The sequence below is a fragment of the Sceloporus undulatus genome, chromosome 2 (genome assembly GCF_019175285.1).
Source record: "Sceloporus undulatus isolate JIND9_A2432 ecotype Alabama chromosome 2, SceUnd_v1.1, whole genome shotgun sequence".
Taxonomy (NCBI): Eukaryota; Metazoa; Chordata; class Lepidosauria; order Squamata; family Phrynosomatidae; genus Sceloporus; species Sceloporus undulatus.
The window spans coordinates 289,333,169-289,349,287 of NC_056523.1; the positions used below are offsets into that span (position 1 = coordinate 289,333,169).

A 16,119-nucleotide genomic window follows, 5' to 3' on the forward strand; every position below is an offset into this window, starting at 1 on the left:
TATTATTATTATTATTATTATTATTATTATTATTATTATTATTATTATTATTGCCTCCTAAGTTTTACCCTTGACTTATCCACAGGTCATATCAAAATCCAAGATTTTGACCCTGAAACCTTCCCTCGACGTGTACATGTGGTCGACTTGTACACGAGTATATATGGTACCTCAGTTGCAGTGCCATGGAAAGCACCAAGTTGTTCCAATAAAAGATTCCAGTCCATCAGGATCAACCCTTGAGTTAAATGTACTTTTGTAGAGCTCCTCCTCATAATACCAAAAGTGTGTATGCTAAGTACACTAGTGAATGAGGTTATGCCATGTTTACTCATTTAAACCCACTGGGTGAGGATCCTCCAAACTCTGCTACAGCCCAGAACAAGTCCTTGCCAGACATTCGTGTGGTTCCAAGTGCAGAAGCTAATGTATGCTTGAGTCCTGACACAAACAGACCAGGGCTCTTTCATGCTACATAGTTATGTCACTGTAGATCCCCCTTAACTGCCATGGTTGCATCCTATGGAATCCTGGTGTTTGTAGTTTGGTGAGGCTAAGAATTCTAAATGCTCCTCTCTAAACTGCAAATCCCAGGATTCCATAATATGGGAAAGTGGTAGTTAAAATGAAAAGTAATATAATTGTGAAAGGACTCTGGGTTAGACTCAAAACCAGCAGTGTAATATTCTACTGTATAGGTGTTTTATTATCAACAAATCAGCAATATCAGTAGAATGATCACATGGTCAAGAGAGAAGACTTTCTTTCAAGAGATTTTTCTTTAAACATTGAGTATATTGTGAGTATATAAAGGGGGGGGGGACAAAAACACCTGACTGTCTCAGTAGTCTCTCTGTTATCATCCTCCCATGAGTTCATTTCCTGTTTGAAGAAAAGATGAAGAAGAAATTGGAGATGAGTCTCAAGGTGCATGGAGACCATTTTGGGCCATTTAAAAAAAAAAACGCATGTGGATGGGGTCACAGTGAGGCACAGTGGGTGGCATGGATCTCCAAGGTCCCGTGGAGGACCAATGTGGCCACCCAACCCCTAGTAGTTACCCAGTCCTTGCGCTTGAGGAACATAGTCATTTGTACAATAAATACAATTCATCTTAAGTGAACATTCCTGTATTCATTGCCAAGTTAAAGATATTAATCAATATAAAGAAACATCTAGGGAGGAATAATACACTACATATTTTAAAATATATCACAAATGATGTTACTCTCATATCTCCATACTTACAATAAAAAATAGTATGTACAGTGGGCTCTTGGTATCTGCTGGGGTTTGGTCATAGAACACACACACACACACACACACACACACACACACACACACGGATGCCAAAATCCATGGATGATCAAGTCCCATTAAATACAATGGCATAGTAAAATGGTTTCCCTTATATAAAATGCTTATGGGAACTGAGATTTTTAAAAAATATTTTCAACTATGGATGGTTGAATCTGTGGATAAAAGCTCTGTGGCTATGGAAGACCGATTGTATGTTGTTGTTTTTTAAAAAAAGACTTACATAAATACCCTAAAGGCACCAGATCCCATCTGGCCTTGAGCTAAGCAGGGTCAGGTCTGGTTAGTACTTGGATTGTAGACCACCAATGAAAACCGGGTGCAGAGGATGGAACTGGCAGAACTACCTCTGAATATTCCTTGCCTAAGAAAATCCTATGAAATTCATGGGGTCCACATAAGTTGACAAGCGACTCAAAGGAAATACATTCTCTCTCTCTCTCTCTCTCTCTCTCTCACACACACACACACACACACACTGCTGCCCTTCCATTTGGCAAATTTAGAGCACTACATAGAAAAACATCAAAATACAAGAAGAAATTAAACGAAATGCTACAATACACAGTTCTCTCCTTTCGATTAATTTAGATTCATACACTAAAATGAATTCTAGATTACATGAATCTGAGAGTAGATGTAATGTATTTGTCTGCATGGTGCTTTCCCCCACCCCCTTTGTTATTTTCAAGCATGCTGAAATAGATTTTTGTGTCTGCTTATCAGTAAAAACAAAAACAACATTCAAGCATTGGCATGTCATCAATATTTCTAATGAATATGGCAGCCATCCTGCACACAGTTGGGATTCTTACATTCAATTGATTTCACTGCCCAATTGGCAACAATTATATAACTCTACTGGAAAGCAGCTTTCATAAAAGAAGTTTGCAAACAGGGAAGAGAAACACTGCAAATAGGAAACGTGCTTGTAATCTAAAAGAGGTATTTCCTAATGTTCCTTTCTCTCCTTGAACCTACACAAGGTATATGTACTTTTCCTCTTGTCTCAGGTGTTTGATTAATAATCTTTTATTTAGAGTGCTTCTATCTTGGCACTCCCTCTTCCGTTCTCAGATTACAAAGGCCCTGCACAGAAGGAAAGGAGATGAAACTGTGCAGCTTATATGTATTTTTAAAAGGTTCTTACTTTCACTGTTCCTTCTCGGCTGTGTTTTAAAATTCTAACTGGGGGCCTGAAAGGGGCAAGAAAAGCAAGTCTGCCTTCTTTGTTTCCTTACATGGTGTGTGTGTGTGTGTGTGTGAAAAGTGGGCCTCCAAAGGCTTCTTTTCTTTCTTCTTTGGTTAGAAACTTTTTTTTTATCTCTACTGACATTTGCTCCAGTAACTAGTGAAAAGAAAACATCATAAAGAAGAACTGTTCCTTAGCCAATTTAAAAAACATAATCATTGCCATGAATTCTACACAGTAAACATCCTCTGCTATAAAACAGGACTAATGCAGTGTGAGGCCTGCAGGACATATCTGGCCAAGCAAGATAAGGCCATGGAAGCTGTGTATTACCTTTGCCTGAGAACATTTTACTCAAAAAAGAATCATTATATGGAGACAGTCCCACTGATGGAAAACCTTTGGTGGTCTGCATATGGCCCTCATGCCATCTATAATGCATAGCCTATGATATTACATATTTATTGAGGTGAGGTCTCTTCTTTTTTTAAAAAAAAAAGAACAGAAAAGAGGAGGATGTTTTAATTTCATTACTTTCCCACAGTTTATTCTGCACTGATGTGTGTTTCTTGGTGCTTGCCTATCCAGTTCTTTACTGGATCCAGAGCTAGCTGGCTTCTGTATGATGGCTGCATCACATGCCCTCCAACCAGGGTTGCCATCCCAGGGGAACTCAAAACTGGGGGAAAATGTAGGACAAGGCTTAAAATGTAGGACATTTTTAAAAAAATTCCTGGCCAGGAAATTAACCAAAAAAAAAGGTCCTACATTTTAAAACCTTCTCCAAGGCCTCGCTGGGCCTGGGAGACAGCCTCTCCCAAGCCCCTTGAGGACTCTAGGGCCCCGCTGGGGCCTGGGAGACTCTGTAGGCAAGAGGTGCACCATGTTAAGAACTGCATTAAGCAAACTTAGGCTGCTGCACACTGCTTTCACTCTCATCACTCCATCCTATGGAATCCTGGGATTTGTAGTTTGTTGTGGTGCCAGGGCTGGGCTTTGAAATCTCAGACATAAGAGAGGCAAAAGGCTTGGGCTGCATCTACACTGGAGAAATCATCTGGTTTGAGACCACTTTAACTGCCTCAGCTGAATGCTATGGAATTCTGGGAATGGTGGTCTGTTCCAGCACCACAGCAGAATGGCAGTTAAACCCCTGGAAAGCTATCTGACCAAGGTGACCAATGCCCTCACCCCAAAATGTAGGGCACCCAAGCAAAAAAATGTAGGACATGGCCAAAAATAAAAGCTAAAAACACCCATGTACTGTAATTATAAATCCATGCTTCTTAGCCATGATCCAAATGGAGGACATGTCCTGGAAAAGGAGGAGGATGCCTGGTCACCTTGTCTCTGGTCTAAAATACACTGTAGAAATAAAACAATGCTGGGCTGAAATGCCCAGAGTTCCTCACCAAAGCTGCATCCACACTGAGGAAATAATCCAGTTTGAGAGTGACTTAACTGTCCTGGGTTAGTGCTGGGAAATGCTGGGAATTGTAGTACACTGTGGCCCCAGAGCTATCTCTGACAGGGAGTCCCATAACTCTCTAAACTTAGTTGAACTGCAGTGCCCAGAATTCCTCCCCAGGTGCATCCACACTGAGGAAATGGTCCAGTTTGAGACTGCTCAGTGCTGGGGAATCCTGGGAATTGTAGTCTATTGTGGCACCAGAGCTCTCTGACAGAGAAGGCCAAATGCCTCAGACACCAGAATTCCAGAGCATTGAGCTTTGGCAGTTAAAGGGGTCTCAAAGTGCAGGGGGGGGGAGAGAGAGAAAAGCCTGGGAGTGTGAATGAGCTTGGCTGTGGGGCTGCTCCGAGAGGAGGAGGAGGAGGAGGAGGTGGAGGGAGGGAGGGAGCCAAGGGAAGTGCCAGGACCATCCGGAGCAGCCTCCTCTCTTCCACCGCAGCTCCCAGGCAACGCCTCCTCTGTGGATTATTCAGGCTCCTTTTGTCAAAAGAGCTCTGGTGCCACAAGAAACTACACTTCCCAGAATCCTATAGCACTGAGCCATGGATGTTTAAGGGGGGAGTCAAACTATTTCTGCAGCCTTTGCTACCCCAAAGCCCTTCCTATTTACAAGCAAGGCAAAAGCTCTTCCTTCACCAAGCCATTGAAAACCAACCCAAGCGGAGGGCTGATTGCTTCTTTCCCATTGGTCAGCTTCGGGATAAATTTGCATATTACAATTAAAGGTGTTTAGGGCCTCAAAAACGATACTGTGATAAAGAATTACAAGAATACTGACACGGTTTACATTTAAAAGATGAGGCAATTAAACTCCCAGTGAAACATGAACGATTTATGGCCTTTTTTTCTTTGCTCACTGTAACCTGGAAAGTAAGGCTTCCTGAGGGTATATATACCAAGTGGTATATAATAGCTCTGAGTGGCAGATGTTTTAAAGAGCTGCTGTCTAGGCTACGCCAGTGCGCCAGGTGGGGAGAGTGGCGCACAGCCGTGCGCGGAGGAGCATACCCCGAACCGGGAACAAGGTGTGGGGGCCCCCCAAACCGGGCCGTGACCATGAGGGGCCCCCCAAAAGCGTGATTGTCACGGGGGCCGCCGGGTTATGGCATCCCTACCTCCAACATCTCACAGATAAAACCAGCACACATGTGGCCATGTAACAGCAGAATGTGTTCAAGAGGGAAAAGTTATTAATGAAGGATTCACAAGCTAGGACAGGTTAAAGCAGTTTGTTTTTGTTTTAGCCTACTGGGAATGCAAGGTTGCTCCTCCTCTTCTCTTCTCACCCCTGCTGCGTTAATTTGAGTACAAACTACTTTTTTTTTTTTTACTTTGAGCAAGTAAGATGAGGAGAGAGAAACTGGGACATTTTAAAAGCAGCTGAAAAGGACAACATTGGATTAATTTGGGATGCCCTTAACAAACTGGGATAGTTGGAAAGTATGACATCAAATGATCTCAGAGCAGAATTTGGAAAAATACATATAAATCATGTGCTGAAGCCAACCATACCTGAGCGGTGTTAGGATGACGTTTCATCTCCCGGAGCATCACCTGACCTCTGCTCAGTTATTTGTTCTTAAAAGTAACATTCCAAACATTGCTTCAGACTAATTATTTCCTTAACCAAAAGATAAATAATATATTGTTTGAAAATACAAAATCCTCCCTTGTCTTGGTGCTTGTCCTGAACACTTCTTAGCAACTGAATGAATCCATTAGAAGGCCTAGAGTGAATTACCATCAGCATACTGATGACAACCACCTCTATAGCTCTGTCACATCTGAATCAAAGTAGACTGTGTAAACCTTATAATATACCAATGTCTGGATGCAATAGTGGTTTGCATGAGGAACAATAAAGTGGAGTCTGAATACTGGCAAGATGGCAGTTCTGCAGGTGAGTGGTCCCAGTGTCCAAGGTTTAGATCAATTTCCTATACTGGATGGGGATGCAGTCCCCTGAAGAAACAGGTATGTTGGTTGGGAGTGCACTGTCACTGGAAATAGTGGACAGAGATAGCTCAACCACTGTGGTCCATTCAGTGTATGCATGTTCACATCACCACCACTGAATAATATGGGGTGTGGCAATCTGTGGGTGGTCAGATTCATGGGTCAAAAGCCCACAAGTAGGGAGGGCCCACTGTACTATGATTAAGACCATAATAAAACAAATACTCAAATTCACCTTCTGGTCCTTACTGACATTTCTTAAAAGTTCTGCTATTATTCTGTATAACCGACAGCTCATTAAAAATTGAAAACTTGACAAAACAAGCGCACTTGTATCTACAGACACTTTCTTAGAATTCAAGAAAGAAAGCTGGACATCAAGCCTCTGAAAAAGTTTCATATTCTTTTAAGTGAATTGGCATCTCTATCTAAAACTTGAGTTTTTTTCTTGCCAGCTTCACTCTTTTCTCAGCTAAGTGTAGACTTTACAAGGTTTGCTTTTCCCACAGTTTGCCTTTGGCAGTGTTAATAAATCTCATTTAATGACTGATTAGGAGCTGCTTTGTATTCATTCAAGTGTTTATGAGTTAGAAGATAGGAACCTAATGAGAAACAAATTTTACTTGCAATTGTTCTGCCTTATTTGAATGTAATAAAATAGTAGGGAAAAATATTGTGCAAGTTCTTTTCTTTATTTTACACACATTCCTTATTGTTTATTCCAAAATTATAGGAAATAGTTCAGGTAAGAATGTAATTTTATTCCATTTGGAATCTGACCAGGAAACTGTTCCTTCTTCCAGCTTGGCAGTTCTCAAAATCAAATAACAGATGCCACTGGAAACCTCTGTTGGGCGTAAGTATTTCCTAATTAAGTAGAATGTAATCCTGGTGCTCACAAGTGACTGCTTTCAGCATAGCAGTTTAAATCTGCATAATATGTAGCAGGTTGATTGATTCTTTTGCTTACCATTTTGGAAAACAAATGAATAATAAGGAACAGAGGTATGCATGAGTGCAAAATGGCCATCAAAGACCACTGACAATAGTTAAATTGGCTAATGTCTTTTGTTACTATTTTAAAATACAGAGAAAAACTAACACTTTTGCATTGCTAAAAAAGAAATATTGCACAATCAATAAAGGGGAAGAAAAGAAGACAAAAATTTGCTACATAGTTCATGATAAAATGGCTACACAGAATGGTCATTTTAAATATTTTTTTCGCCAAAACAGGTCATAGATGTGTTGCCAATATGTAAAGACTGTTGCGAATTTGCCAGTAATTAGAGAATGTATTCTCACATCAGCTAATCTGATTTGCCAAGAATGTGAGATTATTTGTTATAAGGAGCAACAGAGTATAGTTTGTATTTCTGCAAAGTGTTACAGATTATGGCTGGCATCCTGTTGAGCAGTTTAAGATAGATTTATACATTCATAACTGTTTGGTATTAATGTTGGCTGTAATGGATTTAGTGGTGATCCCATGATGTGGCATTAATAAGGATAGCACTGTCCAGCAAAATGGTAACCCAAATGAGTGGAAGGATATTTTCCATTTTGTATGTTCTTACCCTGAACTGAAAGTAGTCTTTCTCTGATCAAAAGAGCCCCCAAGTGTTGTTTAGCAGGGAAGAGATCATATGAAAAACAATGGCATAAAAAAGAGAGATATGTATGAACCATACAGAAATAGATATATTGCCTTCCGCTGAACAGGTTCTCCAGCTCTGTGGCTTACTTATGTAAAGAAATCATGGTTTACACAAAGCATTAACTAAGAAGGTAACTGGGGAACAGAAGCAGTATATATGCACACTCACCTGTCCGATTGCCTAACTTCCTCCACCACCCTTGTTTACGGTGGCATGAATCTTCTACAATGAAGACAGGAAGACATTGATTTATTGCCTCTTCAAAGCTGCTAGGAAGACAAATATGCTGGCAACAACTTCATAGAAACTGGCTGACAGAGCATTGGCACTGTTTGCAGAAACTAGGCAGGCCATCCATTTGTGTGTGCAAATAAAGTATCATGAAAAATTGTTGTTTTAAAAAAACCGATGCAAAGTCTACCTTTGAGAAAAATGCAATGGCTACATTGAGATATAATAGTAAATCTTAGTTTACAGTAAACTCTAAATTAGTGTTACATAAAAAAGTGTCTTGGAGCCATTGACTTTCATTTCTTCTCTCATCTTTCACTTCTCCTTTTCAACTAATGGCAATTTGTTGTTTCCCCCAAACCAGAATGAAGTTATAGTTTGTTCAAACAAACTTAGATCAACCCATATTTTCTAATCCTGGCTTGTTTGGGTAATGCATTTTTAAAACAAAGCACAATTCCCAGTTGAAATGTAACATCAAATGGCTATCTTTCCAAAATCACACTCAAGGAGAAGAGGAAAGATCAAGCAGATTTATACCAGTAGCTTTAAATTAAGTTTTAAAATTATCTCTGATATCTCTCATGCTGGCTGCAGGATTCTGAGATTTGGAGTCCAAAATAACTTTCCCCACCTCTAGTCCAAATCAAACCACTGTTTGTTTAGGCCTTTCTTGAAAATCATCTGATCTGCACTATCTAAGCAGTGCAAATGCCTCAGGACTGCACTGTCTCAGATTGCTAGCCCTGTCAGTCAGGGAAGCGTCCTGTGCTACCATTTGGATCTAGGGGGAAAGGGTACATAGTCAGTTGTTCGAACAAGCCACAATGGGCCAACAGATATTCTCCAGTCCCCATACTAGCTTAAGAAACAGTTCTGAAAATATCCAGTTTCATATGTATGTCATGCAAAAAACATAATGATGCATAACTTATAACTACAATACTGTACATTATTTTAGGTAAGCAAACTCTTGTGGGAATAGAGTTGTGAAATAGACAGTGTGTGTGTGGAAGAGAGAGAGAGAGAGAGAGACAGAGAGAGAGAGAGAGAGAGAGAGAGAGAGAGACCCCGTACATACAGTGTATATGTGCTTGTGTTTTTCAGTCAATTTGCAATATGATTTTTCAATTTGACTTTTCTCTCTCTCTTGGGCTGGTTCATACATTATATGGTTTCAATTGTACTCTTGTGATCAAACATGCTGTGTGAACTAACAGATTGTGATTGTTGGCCAGCAGAGAAAGTACAGTGTAAGCATTGTCCTATCCTGTACAGTAAACATAAAATACTTAAACCTCAGACTTCTAAGCACTTATTTTCATTCTGTCCCATTAACTTTCAGCTGCACAACAAATGAGAAGCTACTTAAGGACTGTGTCCTCTATTAAACTTCTTTCATGATATTCCTTTTAAGAATAAACCCTTTGATTTACTACTAAGCTTCACATTTCTTTCATTCTTATACTTAAAATAATTCTATTTTCTTTCTCACAAGAGTTGTATACTTTGATCCCAAACACAGTTAACTGGTATGACCTGTGAACTTCAATAGATTTCCTCCACCCACCCAAATATGTTTAGAGTTCCAGATAGAGCCTTTGATCTCTGTGTTATATTGCTTTATGTTCTGCTTATCTAGCACAAAGGTCAATGGGCCACCTTCCCAACACAATTTTCACTTTCACAGGAATACTCCTGCAAGTCACTGAAATCATAGGAAAGGATTTTGCCATGTATCCAAAGACCATCCTGCACACATCATTAATTTATGTTTAGAAAAATGCAGAAATGTGTGAAGATGGCACTGACTTAAAAAGACCTAAATCCAATAGGTAGTCCCAATCAAAGTAGACCCATTGAATAAATGGCACCAAACACATCCAGATGGTTCTGTGTTACGGAAGACTGAAATAAACAGTAAAATCCAACCAGTGAGAATCATCTCAAAGATATATTCATATCAAGTTACACAATAAATGTGACAACAATTGCATTGGGCCAAAACACATCCTAACCAACCTAAACAGAGTTCATTTTTGGAACCATCCATCCACCCCTCACTTTATTTAAATCCCACCTTTCTCCCAGGCTGGGACTCAAGGTGGCTTACAAAAAGACAGAATACAATAAAACACATTTATTTAGAAACATACAAAACCCAAGATTAAAAGGGTATTAAATACCAACAAAATTAAAACAATTAAAATCTTACTTTAAAACAGATTAAAAACAGTACATCACCATAAAATCAGTTTCCAAAAGCTTGCTAAAAAAGAGGTCCTCCCTGTTGCCAAAATGAAAATAAAGAGGGAGTCATCTTAACTTAACTTCTAGGGAGGGAGCACCAAAGTGTGGGAGCAACCACAAAGAAGTCCTTCTCCCTTGTTCCCACTGACTGTGAAGAAAGTGAGATAGAGAGAAATGCCTTCCCTGTGGGTCTTAGAGCTCAGGCAGGCTGATATGGAAAAATTCAGTCCTTCAGATAGCTTGGTCTTGAGCCATATAGGGCTTTTATTGGTCATAGCCAGCACTTTGAATGGTGACAGAATTTCAGTGTTTTCAAACAGTATTTTATGCCCAGGATGGTTTGTGGCGTGTTCTGCTACTGCTGATTTTTCTGGCTGGCCCAGTCTGCAGTGTCTCTCGTGTTCCTTGGTTCTTGTTTGCACACTGTGTTTGATGGTCCCTATGTAGACTTGTCCTCAGCTGCATTGTATGCGGTAAACTCCTGTGGCTGTGAGAGGGTCTCTCTGGTCCTTGGCTGAGCAAAGTATTTGCTGGATTTTCTTCATCGGTTTGTAAACCATTTGAAGGTTGTGCTTCCTCACCACTTTGCCTATTCTGTCTATGACTCCTTTGATGTATGGTAAAAATACCTTCCCTTTAGGGACCACCATCACCATGTAGATTAGAGATTTTACTGCAAGTAACTAAGACAGAGGGAAGGCATTTCTACATTTTAGTGTGGAGAAAATCTACAAAGTCTGAAGAGGCACTAGAAGTTGGCATTATGGAATAGAGGCATGGGCCTTGCAAAAAACTCATGAGGACCAGTTGGAACCCTAATAGTATTAGATTGATCCCCCTCCCCCCCCAAGTTTGGGATTCCCACTATGGTTTCCATAAAGCTCCTTGTTCCCATGTATACAGTGCACTGGCCATTATTTGGCTCCTGCAATCTGTCCATCTATTTTTTTTCTCTCCACTTCTAGCATAATTGTGCTCTGAGAATGAGATGTCTGTGCATGCAGAATGAAACACTGAAGGTCACAATGGAAGCTGCTTTTTCCTCCTCCCTATGAGTGCTGCTTGATATAATACTATTTGTTGGATGATACACCCCTTCAACAACTGCATGAAGGGACTGTGTTTAATTCTTAGTAATCATCAGCTATCCAGAAATACCTTAAAACACTCTTAATATAGTTTGCAGATTTGTGAGATCAGCTCTTAAACCAATGACCACTCACTCTACAAGATTTTATTTTTGAGTAATTTCTGTTTGTTGTGACATTACCTAGTGGCAACAACTCATGGTCCAGAAACACAGTGCATAGGGCACTGTGCAAAAAGATAAGAAAAGTCCAGGCTTTGCTTACAAGAGATTACTGGCGAAGACTGTATAATTGACAGTGCCATTCCTTAGAACAATTATGTTGGAACAAAGAGACAGAAAGAAATTGAACTGTATAAACAAGAAAGTTTTCCAGGCATTTAATCAAGGTATTGCTGCTAAACATTTACAGTACAGTGGACCGTGTTATACACTGGGGTTTGGTTCCAAGATCCCCCATGTATAACAAAATCTGTGTACGCTCAAGTCCCATTAAATATAATAATAGCAAAATGGTGTCCCTTATAAAAAAAATGGAAAATCAAGGTTTGATATTTGCAATTTATACTTTTTTGGAACATGTATGCTTGAATCTGTGTATAAAAAATCTGTGTATAAGAAGGGCCGAATGCACTATCTGAAGTATTTTGAGGTCAAAAATAATGAATCAAGCTCCTTAAGCCCTGAAATATTTGATGTTCAGATAATGGTAATCATGAGATATGGGATTAACTTTATAATTGTTTTATTTTTTCCTTTTCTTTCAATTACCCTTGGAGACTTCAGCTTCAGTACCAGCATTTAACCACTGTGCCACCATCCCTTCAACAAAGATATTTATCTACTTACTTCTTGCCTTTCTGCTATTACAAGGACCCATGGCAGCTCACACATTTAAATTTATCATTTTTCTTCAAAATTGGCTGCCATAGCATGGATGGGGAAAGGCTTGGGGGCCCCCAGCGGCATCGGCAGCATTCCCCTGTGCGGTAACACCTATTCTCACCTGTTCTGTGCCGATCCCATCCCATCCCCAGATCGGCCTGGAAATGGCATGCAATAAACTTAATAAAAACAGATACAGTGGACCCTCCCCATAAATGTAACTTCAGGTCTCAACTCTCCTAAGGTTGAAAAAAACCACACAGATGCTTTCTCTCCATATTATTTAATAGCAGGGGCTAACAATGATTTAATCTAGAAATGTAACATCTCTGATTCTGCTTTAACACCTTATCTTACAAGCAGCCTTTTTAAAACTTACCATCTCTGTCTCCCCCTCTCCTTCTCTCTCTACTGTTTTCCCACTAAATTACTTTCTCCCTGACTAAACCCATCCATCATTCCATTCTGATCTCTGCTGTCAATGATTCCTCCACTTATTCTTCCATTACACTCCCTTTGTAATCAGTCCATTTTCAACCCATCATTCTCTGTGGGTCAATCACTTTCATCAGATCAATAGTAAGGATCTTCATAGACCACATACAATAATGCAGTTTGGTTCAAACTGAACTTGCAGTATGGAGATAACTGACAATATAGTGGAACAGAAATCAATAAAAGTATGAGCAGCAAGATCTAGACACACCTGTGATTATGTCAAACCAAATCCAATAGATATCTACAGGATTGCATTGTAATAGTTTGATTTGCACTGTTTTAATAAGCTAATACATTGCTAATGAATAAGTGGCTGCTCTAAATTTGGGGGTAAGCAACACACATGAATGTATCTTTCAAAACTTAGAAATGTTACCTTTAGTAGTACTGCTTCCAAAATCCCTATGTCATGCTGGATGGTGATTCTGAGAATTTTATCCTAAAACTAGCTATTCCAAGCTGTTGTACCATTATGTAAATTATTATAACATAAGAGTTTTTTGTATATTTTGGAAAAGTGTTGTAGGTACAATGGTTTGGCGGCACAGATTTCTTGAACCAATAACTAGCTATAGAATTTGCACAAAAATAATTACTTGCCTATATTGTTAACTGATTGAATCAGCTTACATTCAAAGTCATGTCCCACTGAAACAGGTCTAATGTCTATCCACTCAACTCAGCTATGCAGTGACATAACCTATAAAAGATGTAAGCATGTATAGAATATGTGTGATATTATGCAGTATGTCAGACATCACACCAAGGCCCTTCTCCATCCACTTCCCATCATAAGTCCAAAACACACTAGACCCAGGTTATCTGAAGGAGTACATTATCACATATGAGGCTGTTCAGGCTTAAAAATCTTCAGGGAGACCATTCTCTACGTTCCACCATCTTAACAGATGAATCTGTTGGAAACTTAGGTAAGAGCTGTCTTGGTGGCTGTTCCCAGGCTCTTGAATTCAAAGACACATAGGGCTTGTCCACACTTGCTCTTCAACGCTATGGATTTTCTTTTGTGGATTTTCCTCTGCAAAGGTGGTGTGCTAGCTAGGATATGTTGCACAACACTCTGCAAGAACCCCAAGAATACGAAGTCTGCTATATTAGATCAGAATTACTGCATTCACAAATGACATTGTACAGTGACAAAATAAATTACTGTACTGTGTCCCAGCATGATGTAGTGGTTTGAGTATGGTACTGTGACTCTGGGGACCAGGGTTCAAATCTCAGCTTGGCTATGTAAATTGAGTAGGTAACTTTGAGCAAGTCCTACTCTCAGCCTGAAAAGATGACAATGGCAAACCCCCTCAATAAATCCTGTCAAGAAAACCCTGTGATAGGGTCATTTTAGGATTGTCATAAGTTGGAAATGACTTAAAGGCACACAACACCAAACTGACACAGTATGACTTCTGTTGTCATAGGATAGGTTAGTCTGAATTCAGTCATCTGTGTTATGGTATGAAATCAATTGAACCATGTAATCAGTTAAAATATTTAATTGTTTGCAAGTCCTAAAGTGCATGAGCATGTATATGTTTGTGCGTGTCCATGTGTATGTGAGTGTGTGCATGTGTGTGTTTGGAGAGAGAGAAAAAATATTTTGAATTCTTTGAATAAGCAGATTATATGACACTGAATCCTTAACCAAGCTAAACCAATTAAGTTGCTTTTTAGTCTCCACATTATTCTGTGGTTTATGCAGCTGAAAGAGTTTATGCAATGACTTTTTTACATCTTTAATTAAAAAGTTTTATTCCTCCTTATCTAATAAAATGTATTAAATGCAAAGCAGAATGTATATTCAAATTCCCAGAGACTTTAATAACAAAAGTGGTTTGTTTCATTTGTTCTTTGATTTGAAACAAAAATATGAGGGTGAAACCAATGTACTGACAATCTCCACATTTTCCTGATGCTTTCGAAATATGTTCTACACAAGGACTATGTTGTATTCAGGCACAATGAATATAGACAAGCCTTAAAGAGCAAACCTAACTTCACACTTCCCTTAGGCTGCAAAAGGAGTGGGGAGCCACTGTAGGCCTATGTTTGGAACCCTGTCAGGGAGAGGTACATATCCTTGTAATTAAATCAATTACATTTGGAGCCTATGTTCAATTTGTTAAGGCTTAGACGTCAACACAAATGTTCAAGAATATATCTTTACACAGAAAAGAAATATCTAGATGCAAAATTCACTTTAAGTCTCTTAAAAATTGTCACGTATATGCCATTTCTGTTACATAAATTTAAATTTTAAACTTTTGACTATTGATCATCAGCTGCCTCTGTCCTTGACAGATGACAAACTTCCTGATACAGAATAGTGGGATGGTGACAAGATGAGGGAATGATACCATTTATCTTGATTCTATAGCAGAGGTCAACATGTATAATTTTCATCTTTCTATCCACATTTGATATCTGTAAATATTTGCTTACACTTAAGCATATTACCATGAAGATGAACAACACCTTGAGTGTTTTTCTTTGTCTTACGAATGGCTTCCATAACACAGAAGTGAACCAGAGGAGCTTCTTCTCTCCATGTTTCCTCTGTGACCTATTTATTGCGGATCATAAAATTCCAGACATATTTGGAGTGTAGGTGCTTATGTTACATTTGAAAGTGTCTTTTCCTCCAAAGAGCTCTGAGCAATATGCATTGCATCCCTTCTTCTTCTTTTTTTTTAGCACAGCAAGTCTATGAGGTAGGTTATGTTGAGGGATGCTGAGTACTCCAAAGTAACCAATGGGCTGGATGACTGATTTGAGCCCATGCCTCTCTGATAAAATGTTCATGCAGAAGGGCTGTCCCAGGCAGAAAATCTGGAGACTGGCACAGATCCCACTACCATAAAAGCTGGGGACTGCTGAATTGGGATCTCCAGAATTTGCACCTTTAGAATTAGCAACTCTCTGTCCCCATAGGCATGCTTTTTTACAACAGAGACGCCCCCCCCCCCATGCCTTGTATCAGAGCAACAGCACAGGCAGTGAATCTGAAAGTAACCACCTGAGAGGAGGAGGTGAAGTACTAGAAATTCACACTAGAGGCCTAGAAGTCTTCCTGTTGTCAAGGAAATGGGGTCACTTGAGAGGGATGACCTGGCCTGAAACACTGAAAAGTTTCCCACCATTCTGGAGCTCCAGTTGGAGCAAATTGATCACTGGGAGCTCTCCATGGTACTGTTTGGTAGGCTTCTTGTCATGCTTTTGGCAAGACACTGGCGGGTTACAGACGGGCAAAAAGGGATGTACTCATGACGTCATGAAGGTAGAGCCTTCAGACGGGCTTTACCTGAATGCTGCCATGAACACGCCCCCCCGCACGCCCCAAGCGGGAAGAAGCGGCATTAAAAAGGTGCTGCTTTTTTCCGCTTCTTTTCTGTTTGATATGTACCTGCGCATGTCCGTCTGTAAGCTGCTGCACCGATACGTCAGAATTGCTACGCCGCAAATATAAGTTGCCGGTTTAAAAGCTCCGTGTCAGCTGCGTCGCATAATGGGTCGGGTTCCCAGGACATGCGTGGTTTGCAGTCAAGCTTTAATTGCAACA

At 39.8% G+C, this 16,119-nt stretch overlaps 1 pseudogene; it reads right to left on the reverse strand.

Moving 5' to 3' along the window:
- LOC121920665 overlaps positions 1-16,119 on the reverse strand; it is a 1,182,487-nt pseudogene that overhangs the window by 683,162 nt on the left and 483,206 nt on the right.